This window comes from Taeniopygia guttata, chromosome 2 (genome assembly GCF_048771995.1).
Source record: "Taeniopygia guttata chromosome 2, bTaeGut7.mat, whole genome shotgun sequence".
NCBI classification, from domain to species: domain Eukaryota; kingdom Metazoa; phylum Chordata; class Aves; order Passeriformes; family Estrildidae; genus Taeniopygia; species Taeniopygia guttata.
In genome coordinates, this window is record NC_133026.1 from 8,579,021 (window position 1) to 8,606,648 (window position 27,628).

Consider the following 27,628-nt stretch of genomic DNA (forward strand, 5'->3'; position numbering starts at 1 on the left):
GCAGAGGAGTATTGTAAGGATTAATTAATTAGCTAATGTTTGTAAAGCGCTTTGAAGATCAAAAGCACAAAGTACTATTGTTGTTATCAAGGGTGTTGAATTAACTTTCCTCATTTTGGCACACAAACCCCAGCACTTGGTCTGTTGCCTCAGGGCATGTGCTGGCATTAAGAACATGATGATGATCATCTAATCATGAGCAGAGCTATCAGAGCACTCTTGGTAATGCTGGTAAGTCACCAAAGCCCAGGCACCCCAGACAGATACACCACGCCACCATGCAGCAGTTGGACTGTGATCTCTCCAAGTCTTCAGTGGCTCAGGACAAGCATCAGCAAGGACTTCTCACTGCTCCTTCTGGGCACAGAAACATGTCCATGAGGAGTGAGGGCTCTTCTCACAGCTCACCAGGTTTTCTGGGCTCTCCAGCCTCTCCACACCTCTCTGGTTGTTCTTTGAGTGTATTCCTGAGTGCTGGATTTCGGGTCAAACTCTTGTTCAGCTCCACTTCCTTTGAGCTGGTTGGCATTCACAGAAGTGGAGCATACCCTACGTTCCTGGAATTAGGGTGAGATATCTGTGATAACATGAGATAATTGGTGTTACATGTGCACACACACCTTCTCTACCTGTCAGATTAGTAGGTGCACCCCAGGTTCATGGACCATCATGGCTCACAGGCTGCCATGCACAAGGCTCGGGCTGAGGTCCATGCAGCCTCTTCCATTGCCAGACCTCTGCAGCTGCTGGCACAGGATGTGTCCCCTGCTGCTGGGGATAAGGCACCTGAGATGTGTGTGTTAAACCATTCTGATGCTTTAGTATTTAGCTTTTATATTTTTCAGGTCTGCTTCAGTGTAACACTCTAACACTGCTTTAGTTTAAAACTCTAAAACTCCATAGCCTACCAGCTACTGTTCTCCCATTCTATTCAGACCAAACATTTCCCTTCTGGGCTTGGAACTCAAGGGAGGGGGAGGGGGGAAACTTGGAGTAAATTACTTCATTACCTGAAGGTGTAATTGAAGGATTAACCCCTGATATGCAAATGGACAAAACTTATAACAGTATTAAAAACTGGTGGCCATTGTCCATCTTGAGTGTAGTCCCTTGGAGGCTCTTGGCTGCCCAAGGTGTCTTAATTTTGTCTAGCCTCTGTTTTAGGTAGCCACCTCAAGGTTTCAACTCCCAAGGAAAGTGCACTGCCTGAGCTGCTGAACTGTGAGAGCTGTTCCTCCAGAAGAGGAAAAGAAACTATTTCCTAGTCTTTGAGGAGCTTGGTCCTCTGCTGTAATCCTTGCAGAGCCCCCAGACTAGACTGAGAGATCGTGATAATTACATAAAGTGAACAGAAGGCAAATGTTGGTTGATAGTGGAGAATTATTGTCAAAATGCCATTTTAACTTGATCATCAACAGAATGAGCTAAGGGAATATTAACAGCTCAGGACTGCAAATCCACAAATCATCCATTTACTAGGAAACAGCCATTGAAATGACTGCAGTGACATTTTAATACCACCTTTTATTACTGCAGAAGAAATCATTCACAGCAAAACCTAATGGCCTCCCCCAGTCAATATAAAGACAGCAATTATAAAGTAGAACACATAAGATTTTTCTTATATGCTGCTAGGCAAAAAAAATGCACTATTACTGATAACTTCTGTGAAAGTAGAAGTGTAAAACCTCTACATGTGGCCTTGCCTGCATTTGCTCTCTAATGGACTGTGTTTTCCTCCTTTTCCATAAACTTTACTGAGGGGATATTTTAAAAATGAGGTCGTTGAAACAAACGGCTATGCTGGTTCTCAGTATAGATGAAAAACAAGGAATTTTAAGAGGAGATAAAGGTGCTGAGTTCATCAAAGCTTTAATTCAGTTCATGATGTTCTTTGTACTAACTAGGCCCACTCAGTCTGGCACAAAATTACATAGGTTTAAAGTTTTCTAAACACGCTTGGATTGCTGGGATCAGTCCTAAAATAAAACATCTGAATTGATATCTTTGCACCTTCTAATGTTTAAAAAGAGTGCATTATAAAAATAAAAGATTGGAAGACTCTTATTAGATCAAATTACAACCTGATATGCTGATAGAGGACTGCAATACATGCCTTACCCTTAATTTTGGGTGGTTTTAACTCATGAAAAAGGATAACATTTTGCTCAATCTGTCTACCAAACAGAGGCTGAAATAATTTAACAATGTTAATTTCTGCATTTGAAAGATGCTGTGAAACATCTCTGTTTGGAGAGGGAGTATTTTCTGAGTACAGCTTTGATACTTAATTCTAGGAAACTCCTCCATACAAATGCAGAGGCACTTAGATGAAAGTTACCTCAGCTCAGCAGCTTGGTAGGTCCCTCTGCAGGGTAATAAGGGTGGTTGTGTACTTTGTTCTCTAAATAAGTGGTCATGAAACAAAATACATAGCTCCTAAGAAAGCCCAAAAGCATTTCTCGGAGGAAGTGTGAGATATTGGGCATCCAATATTTGGGAATTGTAGTAGGAAATACTGCTCCACAGGATCTAGCATAAAAGAGTGGTGGAGTGCTGTGAGTGATCACAGTATCCCCATCAAACCCTGGACTTGTAACTCCTGGTGTTTTTATAGAGTCCTGGGAAAAAGGATCCAGCTCTTTACATTGAATCCGTGCAATAATTCATTACCACAGAAACATGGAGCCACAACACCATGGAATCATGGAAAGGTTTGGGTTGGAAGGGACCTTGAAGACAGCTCCAAAGCCACATGTTAATTGGATAACTGTGATTTCAGGCTGTGCAGGGGTTTATGTGAACCATCTGCATTCATCCCATAACAAATAACAAAAGATATACTTAGGCAAGTGGCAAGATTTGGGCGTTTTGCCCTTCCTCCTGCAGAAGAGTTAACATAATTCATTTTCTCTTGTACTTTCCTAAGCAAGCCCACAGGAGGCTGTGTGTAAAGGCACATGTCAAAACATCCATGCGTGGCTCACAGAAAAGTACAGACAGCCCCAGAGAGTTCAGGGTGACACAGAGTCATAAAAAAACCGAGGCAAATTCTTCTGTCAAAATAGAATTGAACTGTGGGAGGATGTATTTTCATCTGAATAGGGAATATGGGCAGGGATTATGGGCAAGTAGCTGATGTGCATCTAGAAGAGGGATGGGTGTGTTGTATTAATATTAATTATTTGTTTGCCCTGTGCTAGGACCAGAAAGTTTTTTCTACTTAGCAGCCCCTGGTGCTAAGTTCTGTCTAAACACAGGAGCAGGCAGTCCCAGAGATTATACTATCTAATTATAGTCAATATTTCTGCTGTCCCTGAGGGTTCACAATTTCAAAGTTCAGACCCCTAAAACCTTGAGGTTGGCACAAAAATAATGAAACTAGAAAAAAAAAAATGTATGCTAATAATGGAGTTTATTTTTATTTGCCTTCTGGTATCTAAGCCGTTGCAATTCACTTGAGTCATGTTTTCTCCACAGCCCTAATGAACGAAAATGTAGGTCTTGCCTACATGGGATTTTTTTTTTTTTTGTCATAATCTAGCATGTAAATTTAAAAAGATATTGTTAGATCAGCTGAAATCTTTCTTCAGCTGGCCACTCACACTGGGACCTAGCTTAGGCAAAGTTATAATTTAACTCACCTCCAAAAAAGTAGCCCAAACACCATCTTCTAATGGAGTCACTGTCCCAGGACTGTTGTACCAGCACAATTCTATATATACCTACTGCCATGAAATACTGCTGGGAGGGTATTTTGGCAAAACAAGGTGCTACATAAACACCCCCGAAACCTCACATGTCATGAAACACACATGACTCCAAGAGCTAATGCTAAATATTGAAGCAAAAGGTTTGATGCAAGCCTCAGGAGAGAAAGAAATCTCAGATGCTGGCAGTGCTGTGCTGAAGGCAGAAAATGAGTAGGAAGGAGGACAGTGTGAACTGCGATTAAATCCAGCTAGGACAGAAGCCAAACTGTTCTGGGTCACTCACACTTAGCCTATTTATAATTTGAGTACAATGCAGATCATGGATAATATTAAAATAAATAGCATGTGCCTTAATGACCTCCTCTTCTTGGTCCCTGACATGTGAAGAATTCTCTAATTCTCTGCCTACTGACAACCTGGTGTTTAATTGCTTTTACACCCTTCTGTGCACCCTGCCCTTAACGGCAACTCTGTCGAGCTTAGTGATACACAAATTTAAATTTTTACACTTTCTGCCAAACTCTGTGTCAGTATATCTAACTCTGGCAATGGATATAAATTAAAGTATCCTCAACTGGCAAACCAAAATATTGATATGAGCTGACAAAGATATAATAGCCATGCATTTCTTGTTAAGCTCTAAAGCAGAGGAATTTTTTAATCCATCAGGTTTACACTTTACATTTGGCTTTAGGACCATGAAAGTCCTAAAGCAACACAGTTGCAACTGTGTATAGAAGCTGGTTGTTTTTCTTTTTGGTCCTGTGCCAGTATAACCCAAATCACTGCAGTGGGATGAACCTAGAGGCAGACCCTAAAAAAGCAAGGTCAGGGTATTTCAGACACTAAGTCAAATTTCCTGAGCGTGGAACAAGAGATCACTAAATATTTGCTGCTATTAACCCAACACACCTTGTGCTGTTGTGGACAGGTTTGGGTTTTTTCTGAATTTTCCCACATTATTTTCTTCCATCCTCAGTGTGGCTGCAGTGCTTTTTAGGGATTTAGCCTCCAGTAACAGTGATTTTAGCCTTGGAAGGGTAACATGTTTCCCTGATTTTTAAAAGTGTTAAGTTTTCTTTTACAGTTCTTTTGAAAGTTTTAAAGTTCTCATAAAACTTTTTTAGCCTTCTGATAATGTTTACATATTTCTACTGGAGTTCTCACACACTGTTGATGTAAATAATGATTGTTTTGCATTCTTCTTTGTGGGAAGAGAGAATTGATGGACTGTTGGTTTGACCAGTGTGGTTGGAAAGGTGGCAATTTCATCCTCCATTCCACTGTTACTTTTGGAATTCTATATATTGCAAGGTCAGAAATAAAATTGGCATTTTTCCTCTCTTGAACTCACCAAGCTTCTGTGTAGTCATTTTTTGTCCAATAGTGACATCAACATAACCCATAAAAATCACTAGAAAAGAGTAAAGCTTTGCAGCAAACCCCAAGGTCATTTTCTAATAACATAGATATTAGATATATAGGTAAACAAGATATTTGTAGTTATATTTTCTTTCAGGTTTTTCATCTAAATCTCACTCAAATCTCCAATAACTACCTGAATCAGACCAGAAATGCTGCAAACAGCTCTTTAATATCTCTTTTGATGACAAATACAGCAAGTGGAAACTTGAGACATTTTGGATATTTCATTCTGGCACGTGTCTTTAAGTAACAGAATATCAGAAGATAAAGTGAAGGCTAAACTCCTCAGGTGTCCTCACCTTGTAATCAAAGTCTGTTCTACATGTTGCTGCATATGAGAATTTCTTCCTTCACTCACCTGCCTGCATTGTCTTCCTGCTTTTATGTAGGTTTTTTGTTGGTTTCTTTAATTATTATTTATTTAGACTTATTTTTCTGATGGGTAAATTAGCTTCTTGCAAATATTGTAAAATAAAGCGATATTTACCTGAAAAGAATATTTGGAATAATGTGTGACGAATTGATGCTCATGTCAAGAAGTATAATAAAAAATATAAAAGTTTGGTACCTATTTCTTAGCTGTCACCCAGAGATGACAGGTGAGCAGCTGGATCCAAGCCAGCCCTTGTGAGTGACCTAACACTCTCTATCAATGCCTTCCCTGCACTACGACTCCCACGTAGTGAAGATTTATTAATACTTTATTAACACTTGTTCCAATATGCCTTCAGCATACTTTACTGTTGGGAATGAAGCAGGGCACCACTTGGAAGCACTGTCAGTCTTTAATATAAGCATGATAAGAAAGGTAAAAAGCTAGAGCTTATGACTTGTATTCTGAATTTTTCCCCTTTATTTTGTGGGAGTCAAGCTGCAGGGTGGCTTAACTTTAATTGTAATTTGGCTGGGCATATGAAGAAGTGAAAAACAACAAGTGAAAAACACTGTCTAATCACAAAAATTTGGCTTTAATTTAATGTTCTGGATTCACAAGACCTCAACTGCTATGACAGAATTTCACTATAATGGAAATTGTCAATGTTTCAACCTCTGGGGGAAAAAAAAGTAGCAAAACAGGTAAACTAATAGAAATATTCAGTGATGTTTGGATTTTCTTAGTGTTTTAGTAGGAAATGAAATGGTTTGAAAAAAATAAAAAGAAAATTGAAAATGGACCCTGTCAAAAGTCAACAACCTGCACTGCGGGAGAAGTTATACCTGGAGTTCGTCATGGGCTCCCCACATGAGAAATCAAAGGACCTAATAATTTGATATTTACAACAAGAAATTTTCAATGACATTAGCTAGAACTCAGTTATGTAGTGATTCCACTGGCAGCCTTGGAGTGAGACTAAAGCTGTGTCTACAAAAAATAATAGCAATTCTGTCCTGCTTGGTTATGAACCTCAAAATTCAGAACCAATATTCCATGTTGCCCTGAGTTTTCAACTTGCTGAGCTCTGAAGTGCTTCATCTCCCTCCTAAAAATCACACAGAGGATATATTTATTCTTGAAGGAGCACTGAGGCTCACAAACTTGGCCTTTAAAACTTTTAGGGTAGCTGTGCAGATTTTTTTTCCTAGGCTCTCCATACACTTGCAAAAGGGAATTTCAGCCCATTTGTTTAAGATCAGGCAACCCTTCTGCCCTAATATCATTAAATCCACGAGGCTCTGCCAGACAGTGTGGCACAGTAGGGGTGTGGAGAATCACCTGTGGATTCCAGGTGAGCTGTAGGGGGAAGAGCTGCCCCTTCCAGCAGAGCTGGAATGCACACGCTGAGAGTGGCACCACTCTCAAGCTCTGTGCTGGACCCTGCATTCAAGGCTTGTAAATCCTCTTCACTCTTTTATTAAGGTTCTCTCCTCTTTAGTACTGTAGAGATAAAGGAAATTAAATCAGTGCACGTGTTACTATCAAACAAATAAACAAAATGGCCAGATTGTGCCTCCTCATGTATCAGATTATGATTTCAGAATCAACTTCTTATCTTCTATCTGAATTATTCTTTCAGGAAGACAGAGAGGTCCTTAACTTAAACAGTCATTATTACATGCTTCAGATATTCTCATGCCTGCCTGCTTTGTGTACCTGAAGAGAACACTCTAATGTTAGATTGGTATCAAGATTTCCCATAAGATCTGCAAACTTCTGTGAAAAAACAGGGCAGCGGCTAAGGGACTTAATGAGAGACACTAAACTCATTCTGTGCTCAGAGAAGGGGAGTCTGAGAGCATGAGCACATTACCAAATAATTCCACTTGCTATTCAAACACATGGAGAAAAAATGAGCTTAGTGTTTGGAGACGGCAGTTGAAAAAATATGGAAGCAAAATTGAGCACAGAAGGAGCAAAACAGAGGCTAGTTTACTACTGAAAATTATTTAAATATACTCTTTAAATAATGCTGGGGGGGAGGGGAGGATGAATAATGGGAAAACCAGGTGCAAAAAGACCTGTGCTGTAGAACAGGAAAAAAAACAGTTAAATGCTACATGCAGCTCTCATTATCTGTGGGGGCTTTTGCAGAAATTTATATAATTTATTGTGCTCTGGGTGACCAGGCACAAGTGAAAAGAAAGATCCAACAAAGGGCATTGCACAGTGGTTGATGGGCAGGAAGAAAGTCCGTCAGGACTGCACATTGGCTCACATCAGCTCTGTCTGTGCACTGAAATGCAAATGTGCATCGTTGTTGTTGGCTACGGTGGCAGGGCTGAAATTGGAGGAAGCAGATGCTGTAATCTGATGATGATGTTGTTCTTGCTGAGTCTGAAGAATCACTTCAAGAGCTAGTAATGAGAGTCTCTGAAGCTAGTGTTGATTACAGACTACATCAGAATGTAAAAAGATAAAGGTGATGACACTTCTGAAATGGCGTATTGCAGCCACAATATAAAGAAAGAGGTTGAGCAGTGAAGGAAATTCAGTTTCTAACAGATAGTGGGTAAAAATGGAAAGTCCCTGCTTTTGGAGGAAGACATCTTGTTCTATATTCATGCATATGAACATTTGACTATTAAGAATCCCCAAAGGGGGTGGTGAACACAAGACCAAGTGAATCTCTGCACCTTTTTGCTCCGCTCTAGGAAGGGAGAATGTGAATGCAACAGGACAAAGCCAGTGATTAGGAAATGTGTGAGGACTCATAAACTCAGACTCCCTCCAAAAGCCTTCAAAATGGACTTTGGGGTTGTAATACTTAAAAATACTTTTCAAATATTTAATACTTTAGAATACTACAAGATCCTTTTAAAAGAATGCCTTCACAAGGGAGAAATAGGAAGCAAGGAGGTCAGCTGCTGGTTTGAAATGGCTACACATTAGCTGATTTAACTGAGATGAGGTGTCAGATGGAAGCAGAAACTGTTTACAAAAATGTTATTAAGCAGGTTTTACAACCAGAAAAGCCCTCATCTCAGAAACACACAAATTTGTCAGAGATCCAGCTGTAACAAAAAACATACTCCCAAGAGTGTCCACAACTTCCCTGGGCAACCCGTTCCAGGGCTTCATTGTGCTCACAGTAAAGAATATCTTCCTAGCATCTAATCTAACTCTACTCTCTTTCAGTTTGAAGCCATTCCCTCTTGTGCTGTCACTCCAGGCCCTTGTAAGGAGTCTCTCTCCATCTTTCTTGACAGCTTGCTTTTCAGGTACTGGAAGGCCACCATTGGGTCACCCTGAAGCCTTCCTTTTTCCAGGCTGAACAATTCCCAATTCTTTTAACCTGTCCTTGTAGAAGTGCTCCATCCCTCTGATTGTCTTGATGGCCATACTTTGGATTCTCTCCAGCTGGTCCATGTCTTTCCTGTGCTGGGGACCCCAGAGCTGGATGCAGCACTGCAGGTGGGTCTCACCAGAGAGGAGCAGAGGGACAGAACCCCTTCCTTGCCCAGCTGCCCACACTGATGGTGATGCAGCCCAGGATATTGTTTTATCAGTCCTGCAGTCCAACCTAATGGTGTTCCACCCTCAGCCTTTTTTATTTTGTCACTTGGATTATCATTCTCAGCTAGGGCTGTACATGGATGCTATTTCCAGCAAGAGTCAGTTCTCAGCTTCCTTAGCTGTGAAATATTAAGTCTCTGCACTGTAGTATTTAATCATATTGCACATTGGCCAATAGCCACATAATTTCCAGTTCATAAATGCACCATCATCCATCAGACATGAGTGCTGAGGGTGTGAAACAGCTTTTGCAAAATTAAAGGTATTTCTAAGTCCTCGCACTACAAGTAACTCTTGTTTTTATGAGACCACTCATGAAATAAAGGCTTGTCCGTGGTTATCTACCCCAAGACAATAGAAAATGGTCACGAGTGGTCTAACTCGTATTTTGCAACCAACTGAAACTGTGAGAGCTCCAGAGTATGCATTTTAGAAGAGCTGATAGCCTGGTTTGTGTCCCTTTAAATGTCACTGCTGTGTCACACTGCTTCTGACACATTATGTCATGTGTGGTGTGATTTCAGAGAGCAGGCAGCCTCTGAGCCAAGTATACAGCAGATGTTGAAGAGACCAGGTGGCCATAAGAAATGGGTAATTTTAGATCTCTCCAAATAGTTTAGCAGCCAGCCTTCTTCACTGTTTGTGCATCTCCAGTCCAAATCTCTGACAGCAAAGACAGCAACTTTGATTTCCCAAAGTGCATCATCAAACACATCTGATTGTCTCTTGATCCTCAGGTTTTATCCTCTTAGGCTTATAGTGGGAGAGGTGAGGGACTGGCAGAGAGGGTAATAACAACACAAGTACCTCTTTGCTATTTGTCAGACAAATGCCATCACGATTGCCAACCTGCTGTTCCAGTGAAGCTAATTCAGTTAACTCTGCCAACTTCCCACTCCCCATCCTCTCCAAGTAATTTCAGTATTGCCTTTGATCACACCTTGCTGCAGCTCAGTCATTTCTTATTCTTAATTCTGATAGAACTCAGGGCAACAAACTGCTGTTAAAGCTGAAAATCTGACCACTTCACTCCCACCACTTCATTTTAACAGCAATGGTTATCCATACTGATTTGCTGCTTAATGGAATTCAGCACATGTAACTACAGTCATCTAAAATTCAGGTGTTTGCTCTAAACAAGCTGTCCATGCTCCCTCTGTAGTACAGAGAAAGGCAAAAATGATCTTCTAAATTTTTGCCCAACTTATCCCATATGCCTGTTTTAGCAGAGGAAAAAATATATCTCTGCCCTCCATTGACTATAAAAGGGGCCTAGATGATAAGCACAGATTTAAACCCTAATTTCAGAAAGACAACAGGATAAATACCACAGCATAGTATCTTTCATATTAATTTCCATGTTACAGCCCCTGTCAGTTGTGAAAGTAGAGGACAGCAGAAACGACCTCATCTGTATCTCCTGCAAGTGAGGGGCCATTGTGAGCCAAGTAAGTGGGAACAATTCTGTATTTTAGGTAAAGGCCTTTGGACGCCTGCACCAATTCCCACACCAAATTTTCAGTGAGCAAGGAAGCAACTGCTCCTAGACAATGTTGCCTCCTTTCCTACTCAGTAACTACACTCATGGCAGTAGCAAAGACTTCAAGAAGTTGATCGAGTTCTTGGTTTTGCAATGCTCAATAAATCTGAGCTGCACATTATGTTGATTTAAGTATCTTCCAGCCGTCAAAGCTCCCTAGATTTTCAAGAAATAGATTTTGCTGCATGAAGGTTTAGCTGTATGTGTGGTATCAAGAGCAGAACACCTTTCACCTATAAATTTCAGCAGATTAAGTTGTTCATATCCTTGCCTAACTCTATAGTTACAGAAATATCACTTTACTTTTTCTTGTGTCCTGGAGTCAAAGAGTTCACGTTAGGTAATAAATCCTGCATAAGAGTAGCATAATCCAAGGAAACAGTAACTGCAGTGATATAGAAAAGGTACTATTTTTCTCAGTCATGATTTAGGTCACAGCTTCATCAGATTGGTTATTGCTATAGCAACCACAGCTTTTGCTTTTGTACAGAGACTTCTAACAGTATTCCACAAGGTAAAAGAAACATTTGGGAACACAGGAGGTAAACCAAAGATCTAGGGGCATGGAGTCCATCAAGGGAAAAAAAACCAAAAGCAATCTACACTTTCCTTAAAGTCTGAACTAACACCTCATTCTGAGAGGAAAAATGAAAGTCATGAAAATAAATATGTTTCATGGACCCTGGCAGAAATGAAACCATGGTAAGGCTATTAGAGCTCAGAACACAAAGAACTCTTTCCTCTGGCACAGAAGGTCACAGATTTAGCTCCTGCAAAGGGAAAATCCAAGCATACTTCATTTACTGAGCTACTACACTAGAATAAGCACCTTTAATTATTTTAGTCTCTCTCTCTTTCCAGACAATGACAAAGCCTTGTAAAGGCAGGGGTTTTATTTATTACCTAGTCCTGTAGGATGCTTTATTTAACCAGCCTTGCAAACACAATGATTTCCTTCGGAAACTTTGTCCCTCACTACAAATTACATCCTATTAATTTAAAGAAGCGGTGAAAAAATTAACTTTCTGCTCCTTTTGCCACAAACCTGCTATGGGCCATTAAAAATATACCAATCTGACTTGTTAAATGTACTTTAAATTTGCTGGTTTAAATTGCCGTGCCTATAATGAAAAAGTTTTGGAGTTGCCTTTTAGTTGGGCTAATGTATGAAAAACAAGATAGGACCTAATAATGGCTAATGGTCAGCACTTACATAGCAGAGCACTTTTCATCTTCAGAGTGCTTTTCAATATTAACTAATTAAATTTAACCCGTTCTGCAAGGGGGACCTTATGAATGCTTTATTGACTAGGTAAATGAGGGTAAAGGTTTGAATGATTTTACCCCCAAATCCAGGTAAAATCAGTGACAGCCAAGGCTCTGCACTGCCTTACAAGATGTTCTCAGTATCTCAGGTCAATCTCTGACTGAGGTGACCACTAATGACAGACCTCAGTATTTCCACTGGGCACTTACTGAACAGGACCGTGTGCGTTTATTAAAAATTTCTATTGAGAGGTTTTGGTTTTTAGACAGTGAGGGTCCAGTCCAGCAAAGAAATCTGACTAATGTCTTTGGTTAATATTTATCCTGAAAATTCTGTGCTGAAGACATAGTACTTGGCACACTGCTGTCTGTGGCATGCAGCCCCAACAAGGGACAAAGAGCACATTGCCTCACAATGAATATCAATGGATAAGTCCCACTCCAGAAATTTTTACACAAAAATTAATTTCTGCAAACATTAACTGAGGATTGGACTGAAATCATCGTTCCTCAGTATTCTATCTCATACAGCCACACTTTAATCTTTTTGGCCAGCTGACATTTGTTCAGCCTTCATAATATTTACTTACTCATGTTTCCTGTTTTTTACTGTATTTGCTGAACTATATAGCTTTCTTTTTCCCTGTAGATACAACCATATGAATTAGATATTCTAAATGTACCTACAGCTCTAAAATCCTCCAGCTCTTCCCTCAACAAGAAAAAATTATAATAATTATATTCAAAGGTCTAAGTATTTTTCTAGCATAATAATTTTAAAGCCCTTCAGAACTGCCATAGTTTGTTTTCTAAAACTCTTGGAAACCAGTCTCTGACTACAGTGGTTAGTTATCACCCTGATTTAGACTGTTCTGAGAATTGCCAAGAAATACAACTTCCATTTAAATAAAGGTAGCACAACCATTTCAGCCTCTATGATTACATCCATCCTAATACATAAAATAAGCCAGGGCCCATTCTTTGCCATGATGGGAAGTAGCAATGCAAGGCTTGTAGCTGTGTGGATACATTCTTCTTTTCCATCCTGCCTGCAGGGAATGGTTCCTGGCCAGTGCTGTTGCCCACATTGTGTCTGGTGATGGCATGGGGCAGCAAAGTGCTGCAATTAAACCATGGACCACAGCAGGAAAGTGCTTGATGCCTGCCCTGCACCTCTGATGTGTGACTGTAGATACAGGCTATGGCTACACCACAGTAAATAAAGCTAACTGGAGAATGACTCTCATCCCCACAGAAACTCCTCCAGAGCCACCAGCAAGGGCTCCTGATCCCCAGCTGTGCTCAGACATCAAACAGTGTGGATGCTCAGTACCTTCGCTGCCCACCTGCAGTTTATCCCCAAGCATGCTGTCTGTGTGGCTCTTCAGCCCATGAGACAACATGGTTGATCTCAAAGTAATGGAAGTTTTAATGTGTGTTTAAGCCAGGCTGAATGCATTTCGAGCAATAAGCACCTGTGTGTGGCTGAAACTGTTTTCAGGCTTCTTGGACTACTGTTTATGAGAGACGACACACAGGACAGCACATTTTGTGTTGAGGAGTCTTTATGGCTGTGTATGAGAAAATTGGCTACTAAATTCAATAGCATCTGGGACAGGATGCTAGAATAGCTAAGCTTTTGGCTTAGCAAAACAAAATTGTATGTAAAATTTGTAGCACTGCATTGGAGTTCACATCAGGGTGGAACTGAGGCCTAAACTGTTGGGGTGGTCTCATAAATGCTTCTGAAATCAGCCTGCCTCTTGTAACCTTGTATAGCACTTGTCCTTCTCTTTCCCAGGCAGAAATCCATAACAGTAAAGACATCCCTTTTAAAGCCTTCCTTGTGCAGCTCTTTTGCCCCTTTCACTTACCTCAGAGGTGTTGGAATCAACCTAGGATTTTCCCCTGGTCTGAGAGGAGGTGATAGGAGGATTCAGGACAAGATCCCCCATTTCAGTGAAATGGTTTGCCGGGCTCTGCATTTATCTTACAGCTCTCCGACTTTTTTGGTTCAAGTATTGGATTTTTGATGGTACCTGTGGGTTGCCAGGTAGGATAGGGCTAGGTGGATGCTGGACAATTCAAGGAGGCAAGGGAAATTGAGAAATTACAGGCTGAGTAGCAGAGGTTTTTCCCTCTGTTTGTTAAGAAAGGTCTTCAAAGCTGACTTTAACAACAGAAATCTGAGGTGGATATGATTCAAATCTATTCTGAGCTTGTTAAACTATTTTTAAAAATGCAAAAGCTTTTAATATCTTAACATACTATTCCAATCCACACAAGTAAAATGAAGTGTGTCTTCATAATTCTGTCAAGATTATGCACATTTCCCTCCTGACTCACGACCACACTGATCATAATGGCGTTAATTGATATTCATGTGCATGCCATATTTACTTCTGCAGAGTTCCCGTGTAATTGAGCAATAGTTAATGGGCACTTAGGACTCTATTCACAGGAGATTACAAATGTGTGTGTATTGGGGAGCTTTTCCCTGTGGAGTTTCCATGTGTCTGGATAGGTGCATAATCAGTGCGCCAGTCATCAGACAGAGCAGCTGACACTCGTGGCCCTGGTGAGGGCTGGAGCGAGACAAATTCTCAGCCCATCCCAATTTGGACTGGGGGGAGGGATGGGCACTGTGGCAGAGGGAGATGATTGTAAATCAGGGCTGCTCAGCAGAGCCAGAGATGGCATCCATGAAGATTCAGAATGAATCATGGCTCCCCTTCAATAATCCACAGCTATCTCCTTTCTCCCCCTTAATCAAAAAAATCTCTCCTTGTTTTATTCATAGGCAACACTACAGCCTGTGTGAACCTTCCCCACCCTCACACCGGTGGGACATGTGGCATCCCTCACATCACCCAAATGACCCATTTCCCCTCAGTTTCAGTCCTTAGACACAGCCAGGCATTCACAGGCATCTTTCCTGAAAAATATCAGAAATACCAGAAGCACTGGGACCCTGCAGTGCTCCGCTGTGTGACCTTTCAGAAGTGGCAATAACACATTCAGAGAGCAGGATGCACTGAGTGGAACCCCAAAGCACTTTACAAATTACAGAGAGAAGAATTGTGTTAAGTCCCTCCTGGTAAGCTGCCATTGCTGGTCTGCAGAACAGCAGCTGCTTCACAGCCCACAGCAGCACCTCCAGCAGTTCTGGATGAGCAGCAGGACCTGGGACAACACCCAGGGCATGGCAGGAGAAAATAAACCAGGCATGGTGTGCCTCCTTGAGTTGGAAAATAAACCATGGTGTGGCTCCTTGGGTTGGAAAATAAACCATGGTGTGGCTCCTTGGGTTGGACAGTGGTTTTGATATGTGCTTCTGGGAAAGGCTTCAAAGGAGGATGGTGTGATTGGGTGGTGACTTCCATAGGATTTTTGAGTTAATGGAATAAGGGAGAGGAACTAATAAAGATGAGTTTTCTAACACTTACACATCAGTGTGTTTACTGGAACATAATATAGTTTTTCCTTTTCATTCTTTTTTATCCTCTTTTCCTCTGTTAATGAATAGAGTGCAGAGCTCATTCTGCTCTGGTTTCTGGGATTAATAATATAAAACCCTTGAACTGGTAAAAGGGGAATTTCTATTTCATTTTTTAAAATTTCGCTTACAATTTTAGTCACCGATTTGCACTGCTGCTTTTTAAACATAACACCATCCCTCTGACCATAAGACTTGCTCTTTCCTTGTGAAAGCTGAAAAATTAAAAACAAAAGGACAGAGAAAAATAAGTATAGAAAGAAAAGAAAGTCTGCAATATTAAGAAAGACAAGCTGGAATTTCCACATCACTGGTTTGTGAAATGCACCTCGACCAAAGCCACATGGAATCCCATCAATGGATTTCTGGAAAAAACACAGGATAGTCTCTCAGGTCACAGTCCCTGTCATAATTTCATGAAGTTTGGGAGTTTTCATGCTCATGTGTATTCATTCTCTTACAAAACACACCTGGGTCACTCCTAGTCAAACATAGAAGCAATACAAAATCACCCAATGGTGTGAGCTGGGCTTGACTGAAAATGTGCTTATGCTTTGTTCCAAAACAGGGTTTCAGTCTGGAGTCTAAAGGCTGTGTCTGGACACTGAGCCCTGTCAGAGAGCAGCTGGGCTGCCCACACTGGAACTGCCCTCAGCAAAGGACCCACCTGGGGAGGAGCTCAGAGGTTCTGGGGATGGGATGAATTTCTGCATGTTTCCAAAAAATCACCTTTCCTCTTGATCATGTAGCTGTAAATTTGCTTTCCACCCTAGAAAATGATAGAAAAAATGTTATCCTTAGGTTTCAGAATTGCATGGTACGGGTATGAAAGAAAGACCTACTGTGATGTGTGGGGAGAAGTGAAAGAATATTTGCTACCAGGGTTAAAATACAAGGGAGCTTACGCTATGCGCTTCTTACACGTGGATTTCACTGACATGGGTATGCAGTTATCACATTGCATTCATGTGATGATCATCCTCAGGTGGAACAGTTCCAGCAAACAAGAATGGATTTGGGAATCTTTCCTTGTATTTTTCATGTTGAACAGTAACAGCATTTCTTCCTAGCTCAGGTAATGTTTCCTTTATCACAGACCGTCATGACTTTAAGTGCATGAGAACTTCATAGAACTTCACAGAACTTTTCCAGTCCAAGATTTCATTAAAAACAAAACCACTGACTTTACATACCAAAATCTTGACTGGATGAGGTATTGTCACAGCACAGAAGTGTTTAGGATTCACCCAACAAAGCCTGACAAAATTTTTGCTTCACACTGGGACAATTTTGGTTTCAGTGTAGGCTGTGGTCCAACATCTTTCTCTGCTTTCAGTTATTTCTACCTTCACTTCCATTTGAATGCTCCACTTTCATTTATCTTCTGAGGAAGGATTTTCTTTATCCACCCTTTTGGAAAACTCTCTGTGGAAAACTGAAATATTCACTGGGTTTTATGGATTCAACAAGATGTCCAACCATTCATTTATTAATTAGATGAAATCCATCATCAAAATATAAACTTTTATCTGAAGGAACTATATTTTTCCTGGGATAGACAATTGTGTGGGCAATAACTCTAAAATAAAAAGTTTCACAATGGCTAATCTGACTTTTTTGTCTTGATGACAGAAAGATTGTTTTGATTCTTATCTTGCTTTGGTATTATATTAAAATGCCATTCAGTGCAATGTATATACAGTTATCAGATTTCAAATGTGCTAATCTCTTCTACATGGTCAAAAATTATTTCATTCTTCCAACTGAAGCAAGTTTACAGAATAGTTGCCATTAAATATTTCAAATATGTTAACGGGGCCCCACAACAAAAACAAATTTTAAGATCTTTTAACAAAAGCTAAATTGCAATTGCCCTGAAATGTAGAAATCTACTTGTTGGGAAACTTTAATTATATTTACTAAGCATTTTCCATGCTTCTGTACAGAACCAAAACTCAGTCACTCAGTACAAGGAGAGATGTGAAAAGGTTTTCCACATCAAAAGCTTCACTCAGATTGAAATCAGTCTGAACAGCAACAAAAATGTCACTGCTTTTTAAGATTAAGAGAAGAAAAGAAAGAAAATATCTGGAAAGAAAATATCTGCAGACATTTTTCTGAGAAGATTTCACATTTCCATGCCACTATTGAGGCTTTTGAAATTGTCAAAAAAGATTGATTCATGGGAAAGTCTTGTACGTTTGTGAAAATGTTCCAATCAATGACTGTAAAAGACTCTGGACAAGGAAAAATTAAAGACTGAATATGTTCAATGTACACTTATTAAACTTTGGCAGCTGAATTTGTCAAAGCTCCTACCTGTCTTGTTGAACAATGAGCAGATGCCAACCCAAACCAAAACCCCTCTCAAAAACCAGCAACAAAACTTGGGAGGCAAATCAGGGTATGGGCAATGTTTTCTATTCTCAGTGGAAATGCCAGAAGGTCACCCCACATCCCAACTTGTTTTGGTCACCCCATGATCACAGTACCTCTCTGTGCTGAATCACATCTTGGCCATCCCTCTGCATCCAAGACCAGCAAATGCCATGACAAAAGTGGATCTCACTAGAGCTATCCCATAGTGTTGCTGATTGTGTGGGAAATAGAAAAAAATTAGGCTTTTGGTCCCTCTCTCCCTTACACTTGTACAACCTTCAAAAAGGATTAGACACAAGTTAGATGGTGCAATGAACACTTTTACCCCCCGTACTGCCACTCAACAAACCAGAATTCTTGCATTTAATTCAGTATACTTCTGCAGAAGTTCCTTAGTGATTGTCATGCTCATAACCTTAGAGAATGATGACAGCATTTGTGATCAGCTTCATCCTGAAGCTTTTGTGTAACTGTGTGCAAGGTTTAATGGGGCTGTTCCACAGAAGCCAACTCAGCTGCAGGAAACTTCCACATTACACAGGCACTGGAGAGAATTATTCCAAAAAAACAGGGAAAAAGACACATGACCCATTGACTATATAGCCAGCAAGGTGTGTTTGCCTGCCTGCACCACAGAAAGGGTGTTAATATCAATTTGTTGCATCCTTAGAAGAAATAGAAGGGAGACATTCTGGTTGGAGAGTACAAGCATGCCTAGACATTGACTACACCATGTAAAGTTGCTGAATTAGCCTTCCTCAAGGGGAAGTTGTAAACTGGGAGCTTATGACTTGTGTGATTGTGGGGTGTTGCAACTTAGCAACCATATAAAGTCACTTAGGGTTGAATGGTGTGCATGGGTAACCCCATCCTGGTTCAAATGTAATTACAAGGCTGAAGGACTTGAATGGGTTGTGTAAGTTACCATGAAGATAGCATCTAAAGCACTTTTTCTATAGTGCCACCTACCCATCCATAAATATTTATAGATATATATGCAGCAAACAATAAAAAATGCATCTAATGCTCTTTTGTTGTGTGTCTAAACATGTCCCCAAAAAAGAGAGAATATATGTGTATATACATGGCATTTTTCCATTTTGTTCTAAAACTTTTTGATAATGCATTTGAACAGTCCCTGGGAGTCTTTAGATTTCAGACAAGCGGATTGTGTGACAATAACAAACATCAAACTACTGTTATTTAATGAAGTTGGTTAAAAGTAATTCCAAAGCCATCATATTTCTAATTAAGTTTGAAAGTGATGCATAACAAAAGGACTCAGAGAAACTTTAATTTCATATTCCAAACTAGTTAGTCCTATTTGTTTGCTTTGAATCACTCATTTCAATAAGGTGAAAACTTGTGTTAATCCTCCATTCATCAGTTGCCTGGGTGCGTGTGAAATGAGTCATGTGGACAAAATAAACCACTGCTAGCCGCAATATTCTATTGTCCTTTAAGCTTCTTCAAGGGGCCTCTTCACAGGTACCAAAAAGCCACTCTAGACACTTCACATATTTTTGAAGATCCTCCCTTTTTTCACATTACTCACTCATTGAAGAATAGCCGAAAACAGGCATAAAATGAAGGGAGCTGAAGTAGGCCAAACTCATTTTCTACACAGAGAGAGATAATTGGCACTGCAGTAATTTTGAGGAACTGAATTAAATGAATAAATTGTGACATGGGAAAAACTGAAAAGGACAACAGTTTCCTGGCTTGCACATAATAGTTACTTTGGACAGCATTTTTCTTGGAGACCAATTGATAAAACAGGACAAAAATGTTTTTCCCATTAATTGCTTTCAAACATTGTCCTGCTAAATGCCCAATTAAAAAGTAGAAGTGTGAGCTTCTTTTTGCTTATAATGACCACATATTGGGGGGAAAAAATCAGTAGCAACGTCTTAGCATTTTCTTTTGTGGATGTGGAATAAAAAGATCAATGGAAAAAGGTTCTTAGCTTACCTTAAACTAAAACAGCCTCAAAGTCTGGAGACCAGCATGGGGGTGAGGATGGGGGGGTGGGTGGTGGGACACATACAGTATCACTGCACTGTGCCAAAGCTATCATTTGCACCAAAAAACTTCATTTCATAAATTAGTAAAATACAAAAACATAAATTTGTGTATTTCCAACTGTTACTTTGAATAGTTTATAAATGAGGTCTTTTCAGAAGACAAAGAACTATTTCTAAAGAAGTAGTTACAAATAAAACAGTATTCCAAAGTTTTCCCTCATTTTATTTTAAAAGCACTTCCTGAAAAGACATGGTTCTCTGACAATGAAAGAAAATTCTGATGGGTCAAATGGATAAAAGCCAATGGAGTCAAAAATTATCTTTGAGATAATGCCACTGAATTAAAATGTGTTAATTCATCACATTCTTATTAATTACATTAGCTCAGTTTTAAGAGAGTTGTCCCTGCAAGTTAATACTATAAACATTCATTAATTTTTGCAATGTTATTTTTAACAGCAGATTTCTAGATGGGGCTAGCCTAAATCTAGAAAAAACCTTTTAAAAGGGACATCTTGATAACAAAGTAGCTTTTATCTGTCCATACATCTTACCTGTGCATCAGTAATGCCTATATGACTGATTTTGCCTATATTACTATATTTCACAGAGCTCTACAATTTCTAGTCCATGATGCACACTCATCACTATCCTTACATGGAAAACATGATGAAATGGTTGTACAGATTAGTTACAAAACACCTAACATGGCCTTGCATTGGCTAGTAAGACACAGGGAATTAGTGATGTGTGAGGTTTCGTTGGGCTGAATTTAGTGATAAATCCTGCTACAGATGAAAAAAATCTGCAATTTTCCCATTGCTGGGAACACTCTAGAACAGAAGATATGGGTGGTGCTGTGAAGGAAAGCATCAGTGCTGGGCAGGGACCTCATCTGGACCCTGCTGTGTACAGACTCTTCCTAGAGCTGTCTCTGGACCACACCTCAGATAAGCCATTGGTGGTATGCACCCAAATCCACTTATGCTTTTGGAAGGAATCTTCAAAGAGAGGTAAAGTCAAAGGCCAGACCCCTCCTAACAAAGGGAAATGAGGGGTGAGAAGCCAAATGATAAGAGCTCCACATTTTATAAACTGATTATTAGTTTAAAGTCTCAAAGCCCAGCTAAGGGAAGGAGGGCAGGAGACACAGCTTCTCCTGAACACTGCTCAAGGCTGCTGTATTCCCAACAGAGATGTCCTGTGCAAGCACAGCACCTGGATGGACATCCCATGTTGCCCATCCTCAGTGCCAGTATGTCAAAGGTCCATCCACAGCCCTTTTATAGCCACTTCTAGGCCAAATAGAGAAAGTTTCTGGAGGTATCCTGATTATAGTGATCAGCCTGATATGAGCTGGGATGTTGGGATTTATGTTGTTGCATTTGTTTGTTGTTTTTTTCTCATCAGTCTAAGTGAAATTTTCTGCCTTTGTCATAGAAAACAGACTGGTCCCTCTGGGGCAGTAGATTTCTCTTCATCCTCATTGCCTGAGGCACTGATTAAGTGAAGTGCTTAAGCACCTGTCTGACTGTAAGCACATGAACCATTGCACTGAGTCAGTGAAAGATAGTCAAGCACAGAAAAGGACTTTGCTTCTGGAAGGTTTCTCTGCAGAACTATCTATTAACAGGAACAGAAGCCAGAAATTACAGTAGAGCACTTCTTCACTTTTTTTCACCATTTATGGGTATTTAAAGAGCTCTGTGAAACAGACCCTGATCACAAATTTTAAACTGTTAGGTGAATTTTACAGAATCATTCTTTCTTGTTTTAAGACATCATGATTCAAGCTCTGCCTCATAAAGTTTCATCTTTTAGTTTGAAAAGTGAGACATCATTCTTATGCACAAAGGGGAACATAAATATTGCTAAATATTGTAAAAAATCAGCTGAAAGGAGGCTGGGTGAAGGGTTTTGAAATTTTACATACAATTTATTGCCTCACAACAATATGTCACAGAAGTTCCACCCTGCAACAGCCATCCTCACCCACAAATTAAATGGTTATTTCATTTAAAAAACCCACAATTTCTTTTAAAATATCTCATTAGAGCATTATATTACCTCAATCTTCAGAAGTTACTTAGGGGGCTGTCTGTGCTGGAGGGAAAACTCTGTTTTTCCTCCCCCTCTTATGCCTGTGAATGAATGGCAAAAGGCTCTTTTGTTGCTGCCAGAGGATTTGGCACTGAAGTTGTTATCCTAAATGGTTTGTGCAGAGACAGACTGGGCCTCCAGTACTGTGCCAGTGCTGTGGCTCTGTGCAGAGTCCTGTCCCACACGCCTCTGCCTGCAGTGCAGGCTTGGGCAGCGCTGGGAACTGTGACCACATCATGGCAAAGAACACCTCTTCCTGTGATTTTGGAAAGTGTTTGTCAAATCAGAAGGATTGCTCTAGGCCAAATCTGTGCTTGCAATAAAAGAATTGGAAGAATTGTTGAGCAGTTTCCACGGGAGTCCCTCTCTGCCACCATCTGCAAGCCCCTGCTTCCCCATGCCCTGCCCATCGCCTGCCTGCTCCACCTCTGGTCCTGCAAGTCTCTGCAGTTGCATTTAACCCAGTGGGACTCTACTGCTTCAGGAGGGGTATGCAGTAGAAACCCTGGGATCACCTGCTTTTCTAAGGCATCCTGATCCTAGAGGGAAGCAGTTCTGCTCCAGCATGACTCAAGTGGATGAAGGGAGATGTATGGTGATCTGACATCAAGGAATTCACTCAAGAACCCATTAAATAAAGGTATAAGTTTTAAGATAGCATTTACATCCCCTGTGTTGCATGTACTTTTTCTTCCTTTTGCCTCCTATACCATACTGAACTGACAATTCAGAATGTCTTTGGGTGGCTTCTGGAATAGACAAGGAAAATGCAGCAGCTGTCTGCTAGAGCTGTTGAGAGAGTGGTCTGAGGGACACTCAAATCATGCATCCTTCTGAGGCCACACCAAAAGAGGACAAAGAAAGCCCTTTAGAATGAATTTTAAGAAAATTGTTAGGGAAAGGAGATCTTCCCCTACCACATCTCACAGCAGCTCTCTCTAACTCCCTTTCCCAAAGGTCTTTCTTGTCTCCAATGTAGTTCGAGTTCACTGCTTGAGTCAAGTTTCCTGTTTACCATTTCTTTTAAGAATTAAGGAGGCGGTACACCACCTTTAGATCAGTAGGTAAGATCTCATACATTTTGTTAGCCACTATAGATTCATCCGAATATTACAAGTATCTGGTACTAAAGTACAAGATTATAAATTAATTTACACCATGCAGAGAGCTATAAGTTCATCTGTACTCTAACTTGACCTTCCTCTGCTTCTGTGGACTCCACGAACTGCACTCATGCTATTCTTCCAACATCTGCATGTCCTTCATTTTCTGTTGATTGTTTGCTTGGTCCTATTCATATTCTTCTAGCATCTTGAAAATGAGACTTACTTTTTCCACTGGTTTCAGTCTTCCAAGAAAGGTCAAAGATCAAATATATAGTTAAGGCATCATTTTCTTCATGTCAGTCCCTCAACAGGTGATCCAGAGAAGCTGTGGATGCCCCATCCCTGGAAGTGTTCAAGGCCAGGCTGGGTGGGGCTCTGAGCAGCCTGGTCTAGGGGGTGGCATCCCTGTCCACGGCAGAGGGATTGGAACCAGAAGATCTTTAAGGATCTATCCGAACCAAACAATTCTATGATTCTGTGATTCAAGCCTATATAAAATGGCATAGTTCTGTAGAAATCAGTGGAGCTACTCTGAGAGATATGTCCTAGAGATTTGGTTCTAATATCCTTATAGGGAATGTTGATACTTCTTCCAAAAAAATCCAGGTCATTTTTACTGTTTGTGTCTTTCTTGGGATGATCTGAATTAAAAAGTAATGTGCAGCTTCTGTTTTTCAAACAGTGCAATGATGCTAATTTTAAATTTTTAAATATTGAGTCTCCAACGCCTGCACTTTGCATGCTTTGCCCTCAACTACATATGGGCACCTTTTGAAAGCTGTAGATGAGCAGATATCTCTTTTAAGTAAAAATCTATTAAGGATAAAATGAGTAAAAGTCCAGTTACGAGTTATCATTAAGGTCTATTGTATCATCAGATCCATTACACATTAATGATCCCTCCAAACAGAGCTGAAAGAGGGTGAATTTACATGTACATTGTATATCAATAACACTCACAGTAGATACTAAAATTATTGCATGTCCTTCACAGTATCCTGTGGAATACTATAGCTTCTATGGGAATATAAAACAGATAATTTGTGTTCCCCAAGCAATTTAAACAATATGATTTTTTTATGTCCCTGCTACTTTAAATGGAATTAGTGAAGGCAGTATGTTATCCTCAGTCACTATCCATCAGAAGTTATGTTAAAATTGATTAAAGTACTACTTATCCTAAGTACTGTTGACCTATTTTCTTTCAAACCTGTCACATATACATATAAGATTAAATGTACAGTAGGAATGCAAGGATACAGGATGAAAAGCTTGGAATTCAGAACAAAACATAGCAGCTGGTTGTTTCCAGAAGAGTAACTTCCTGAATGTTCAGGAGATACTAATAGGATTCAATTTTATCATGAGCCTGGACAGTGAAGGTTTTCTTAGAGATTCATATATCTAATTCCATCTTTTTTTTTTTTTTTTTTTTTTTTTTTTTTTTGCCTATGCTTTTATATTTTTTAACATCTTTCTTCATAGGTACAAGCCACAACCTCTCCCTTCACTTTTCCATGGATGCATGAAGAAACTCTGCTTCTCACATCCCTTTCACCAAGAGCCATGCTCTGGAGCAGGGTTCACAACCACAGTGGACTGCCAAAATGAAGGAACAACACAACCAGACTTGACCATAAATATTCCTCAATTTCTCCATTGATCCACCCATTGACCATTCACAGCCACTCTCAGACACCACGTAATTCCTGAATGGGGAGACAGCAAAAGCTGCCATTCTCTTTTTTCAGAACAGAGTCCTGAAACTGGTCCAGAAGCACATTTACTAAAATTCTGCTGTGGGCAACTAACATTTTGGAAGGGGATGTCATTAAAATCTAAAAAAAAAAGAAAATGTCTTTTTTTTCTTTTAATGAAAACACCACCAAAGGGGAGCAGTCTGACTGTTCTTAATGCATTTTGGATGAAACACTTTGAAAAGATATTTTGATCTGTATCTTGGAAGTTTATGTTTATTTAACAGACATTTTGGTGAAACATGGTGTGCTGTTTTCTCAGTATCTCAACTACAAGAAGACAATCCTAAAAATGTGGATGTAGATATCAGCAGTTTCTTCTAAATTGGGCTGAAATTTTTAAATATTGCCTACAAAATTCTTCCATATACATGTACTGAGATGTCTATATCTTCTTGCCATAGCTTGGTTTGGATGTCCTGCAGATGCCACAAAGCATGTTTTACCTGGACAGTCCATTAAAAAGAATCCAAATGGCTGGAATTAAATATTTCCTAGTGAGACAGTAATGTAAAATCAAACATAATTTCTCTCATAGCATAAAGACACACACACACACACACACATATATATACACACACATTTATTTATTTTACTGTCTTCAACTGTCAATTCAGCAAGACTTTGTTGGTTTGACAGGCTAACCAGGTATTGCCAAACATGCAAGTCTGCCTGGGTACCTGGCAGACATGACCATGTGCAGGTTTTTTAGGATAGGTTGGACAAACATCTGTCAGGAATGACGCAGGTAGATGTGATCCTGCCTTGGGGCAGAGAGCTGGACTAAATTACCTCTTGTGGTCCTTCTCAGCCTTTTATTTAATGACTTTACTGACTTGGGCCAAGGTGACACATTGGGTCTGATCTTGAGCCTGGAATGTCCAAAAATTTTACATTGGTTACGTGTGGGTACATAACATCATACTTTTCTGTCCACCACTGTTTTGTTCCTCTGTCTTTATTTTATCTAAGCACTATACACAAGCTCACACCCTTCCTCAGACTTCTTATTAAAGTATTTTTAAACCACTCAAACTGAAAACACAGCAAAAAAGTATGAATATTAGGGGCTGAAAATAACCTTCGTCATGCTACCCATTTTGCAGTCTATACTTTCCCTACTAAGGTTTGCTGTCAGGGAGAGAGCATTTAGGATTTTGATATATTCTAAAATCCACAGTGCTTTGTATGTTTTACAATGTTTGTGGGGATTCCTGGCTGGTTCTTGCTGTTTGTTTTGCAGAGCCAGAGGTTAATATTCTGAGACATTGGGAGACAGAGGACTGCAGCTGGGTGAAAGGAACAGATTCATCAAGGGGACTCAGTAAATGCTGCTTCTGCCCTCTTTTGGAAGAATTCATGCATCTCTAATATCTGAGTGTTTTAGGTGCTCAGCATGGGAGTAGAACCCCAGGTCTGATGCTGTGGGAACACCACTCCCATCTCCTTATGTTCCCCAGGGCTGTTATCACTGACTTCAGGGACTGCACCAGGTCTCACATACACTGGTTTCTTAGGGACTTCAGCTACTGCTAACACAGAGTTACCAGGAAATGTCACAACTTCACAAACTGCAATCAGACAAAAGAAAAAAAGAAACAAAAGAAAAAGAAAAGAGAGAAAGAGAAAGAGAAAAAAAAGAAAAAGAAAAAGAAAAAGAAAAAGAAAAAGAAAAAGAAAAAGAAAAAGAAAAAGAAAAAGAAAAAGAAAAAGAAAAAGAAAAAGAAAAAGAAAAAGAAAAAGAAAAAGAAAAAGAAAAAGAAAAAGAAATAAAGTAAAATAAAATAGACACATTTTTTACAAAGGCCAAAATATATTTTATTTATATCAGTTTATGAATGACCTGTTCATGAGCCTATCAGCAAGAAGGAAGCTGCATCACAAATGTTTCTGATCAGTGTTTTCTCTAACTGGTCTGAAGTTTGTTTGCCTTCAAGCACATTGTTATGAATATTTAGGTCTCAAATATATGGGTTCTCATTCAGGAACTGGATTACTCTGTTGTCTCCCTTTTCTTCAACATTACTGAAAAAAGACAAAACAGAAATTTACCAGTCAAACTCAAAGACATTGCTCTACAATCAACTGCTTCAGGTTAAAGTCATAAAAACCTACCTTTACATCCTGTCCTGAAAGGAAATAAATATTTCCTTTTTGAGAAACAAATAAATGTATATTCATTTGCACAAGAAAATGTTCTTTAAGTTTTGATCTGAAAGTATGTAATTGTCCTAGAGTTCAGCTATCCTTTACTTCAGTACAGACATTTTTTAATGTGTGTACCTATTTCTGTTCTTGAGTCTTTAAATATGCCCATTTCATATCTGGTAAGTGTTAAAACAGAAGTATGGCAGGACAAGAGGACTCTAAATGTAACATAGCTGCCAATAGCAATAGTTTGATTCCTGTCTGTGTGGAACAATTACTGTATGTTATCCCTCTCAATTTTCCCTTTAGTTTGTTTTTTGATCACTGGAGAACTCACTTCTATTTTCTGGAATGATACTTGTCAGTGTTTGCGAAGTACTTTTTAAGAATAAATTAAAGCCTACATGTTCTCCCTTACTTGCTCCCTGTAAGTATCCACCAGACATTCTCCAGGCTGAATTAGATAGGTAATCTAGGACATGTGGATTTATTTCTGCTCCCCAGCAAGACAATTTCCACTCTTTAAAAAGAGGTAATAAAAAATGATTATCAAGTGACACGCTTTGCCATCACCTGTAAATATTCATTCTTGGCTCATATCCATGAATTCTACAGAATACACAGTGATTTCATGATCATGTGAGCAACCATCTGAAGATTCTCTACAACCCCAGATTACAAGGAGCAGAGGAGTGAAGTGCTTATATTTATGTGCCTTCCCC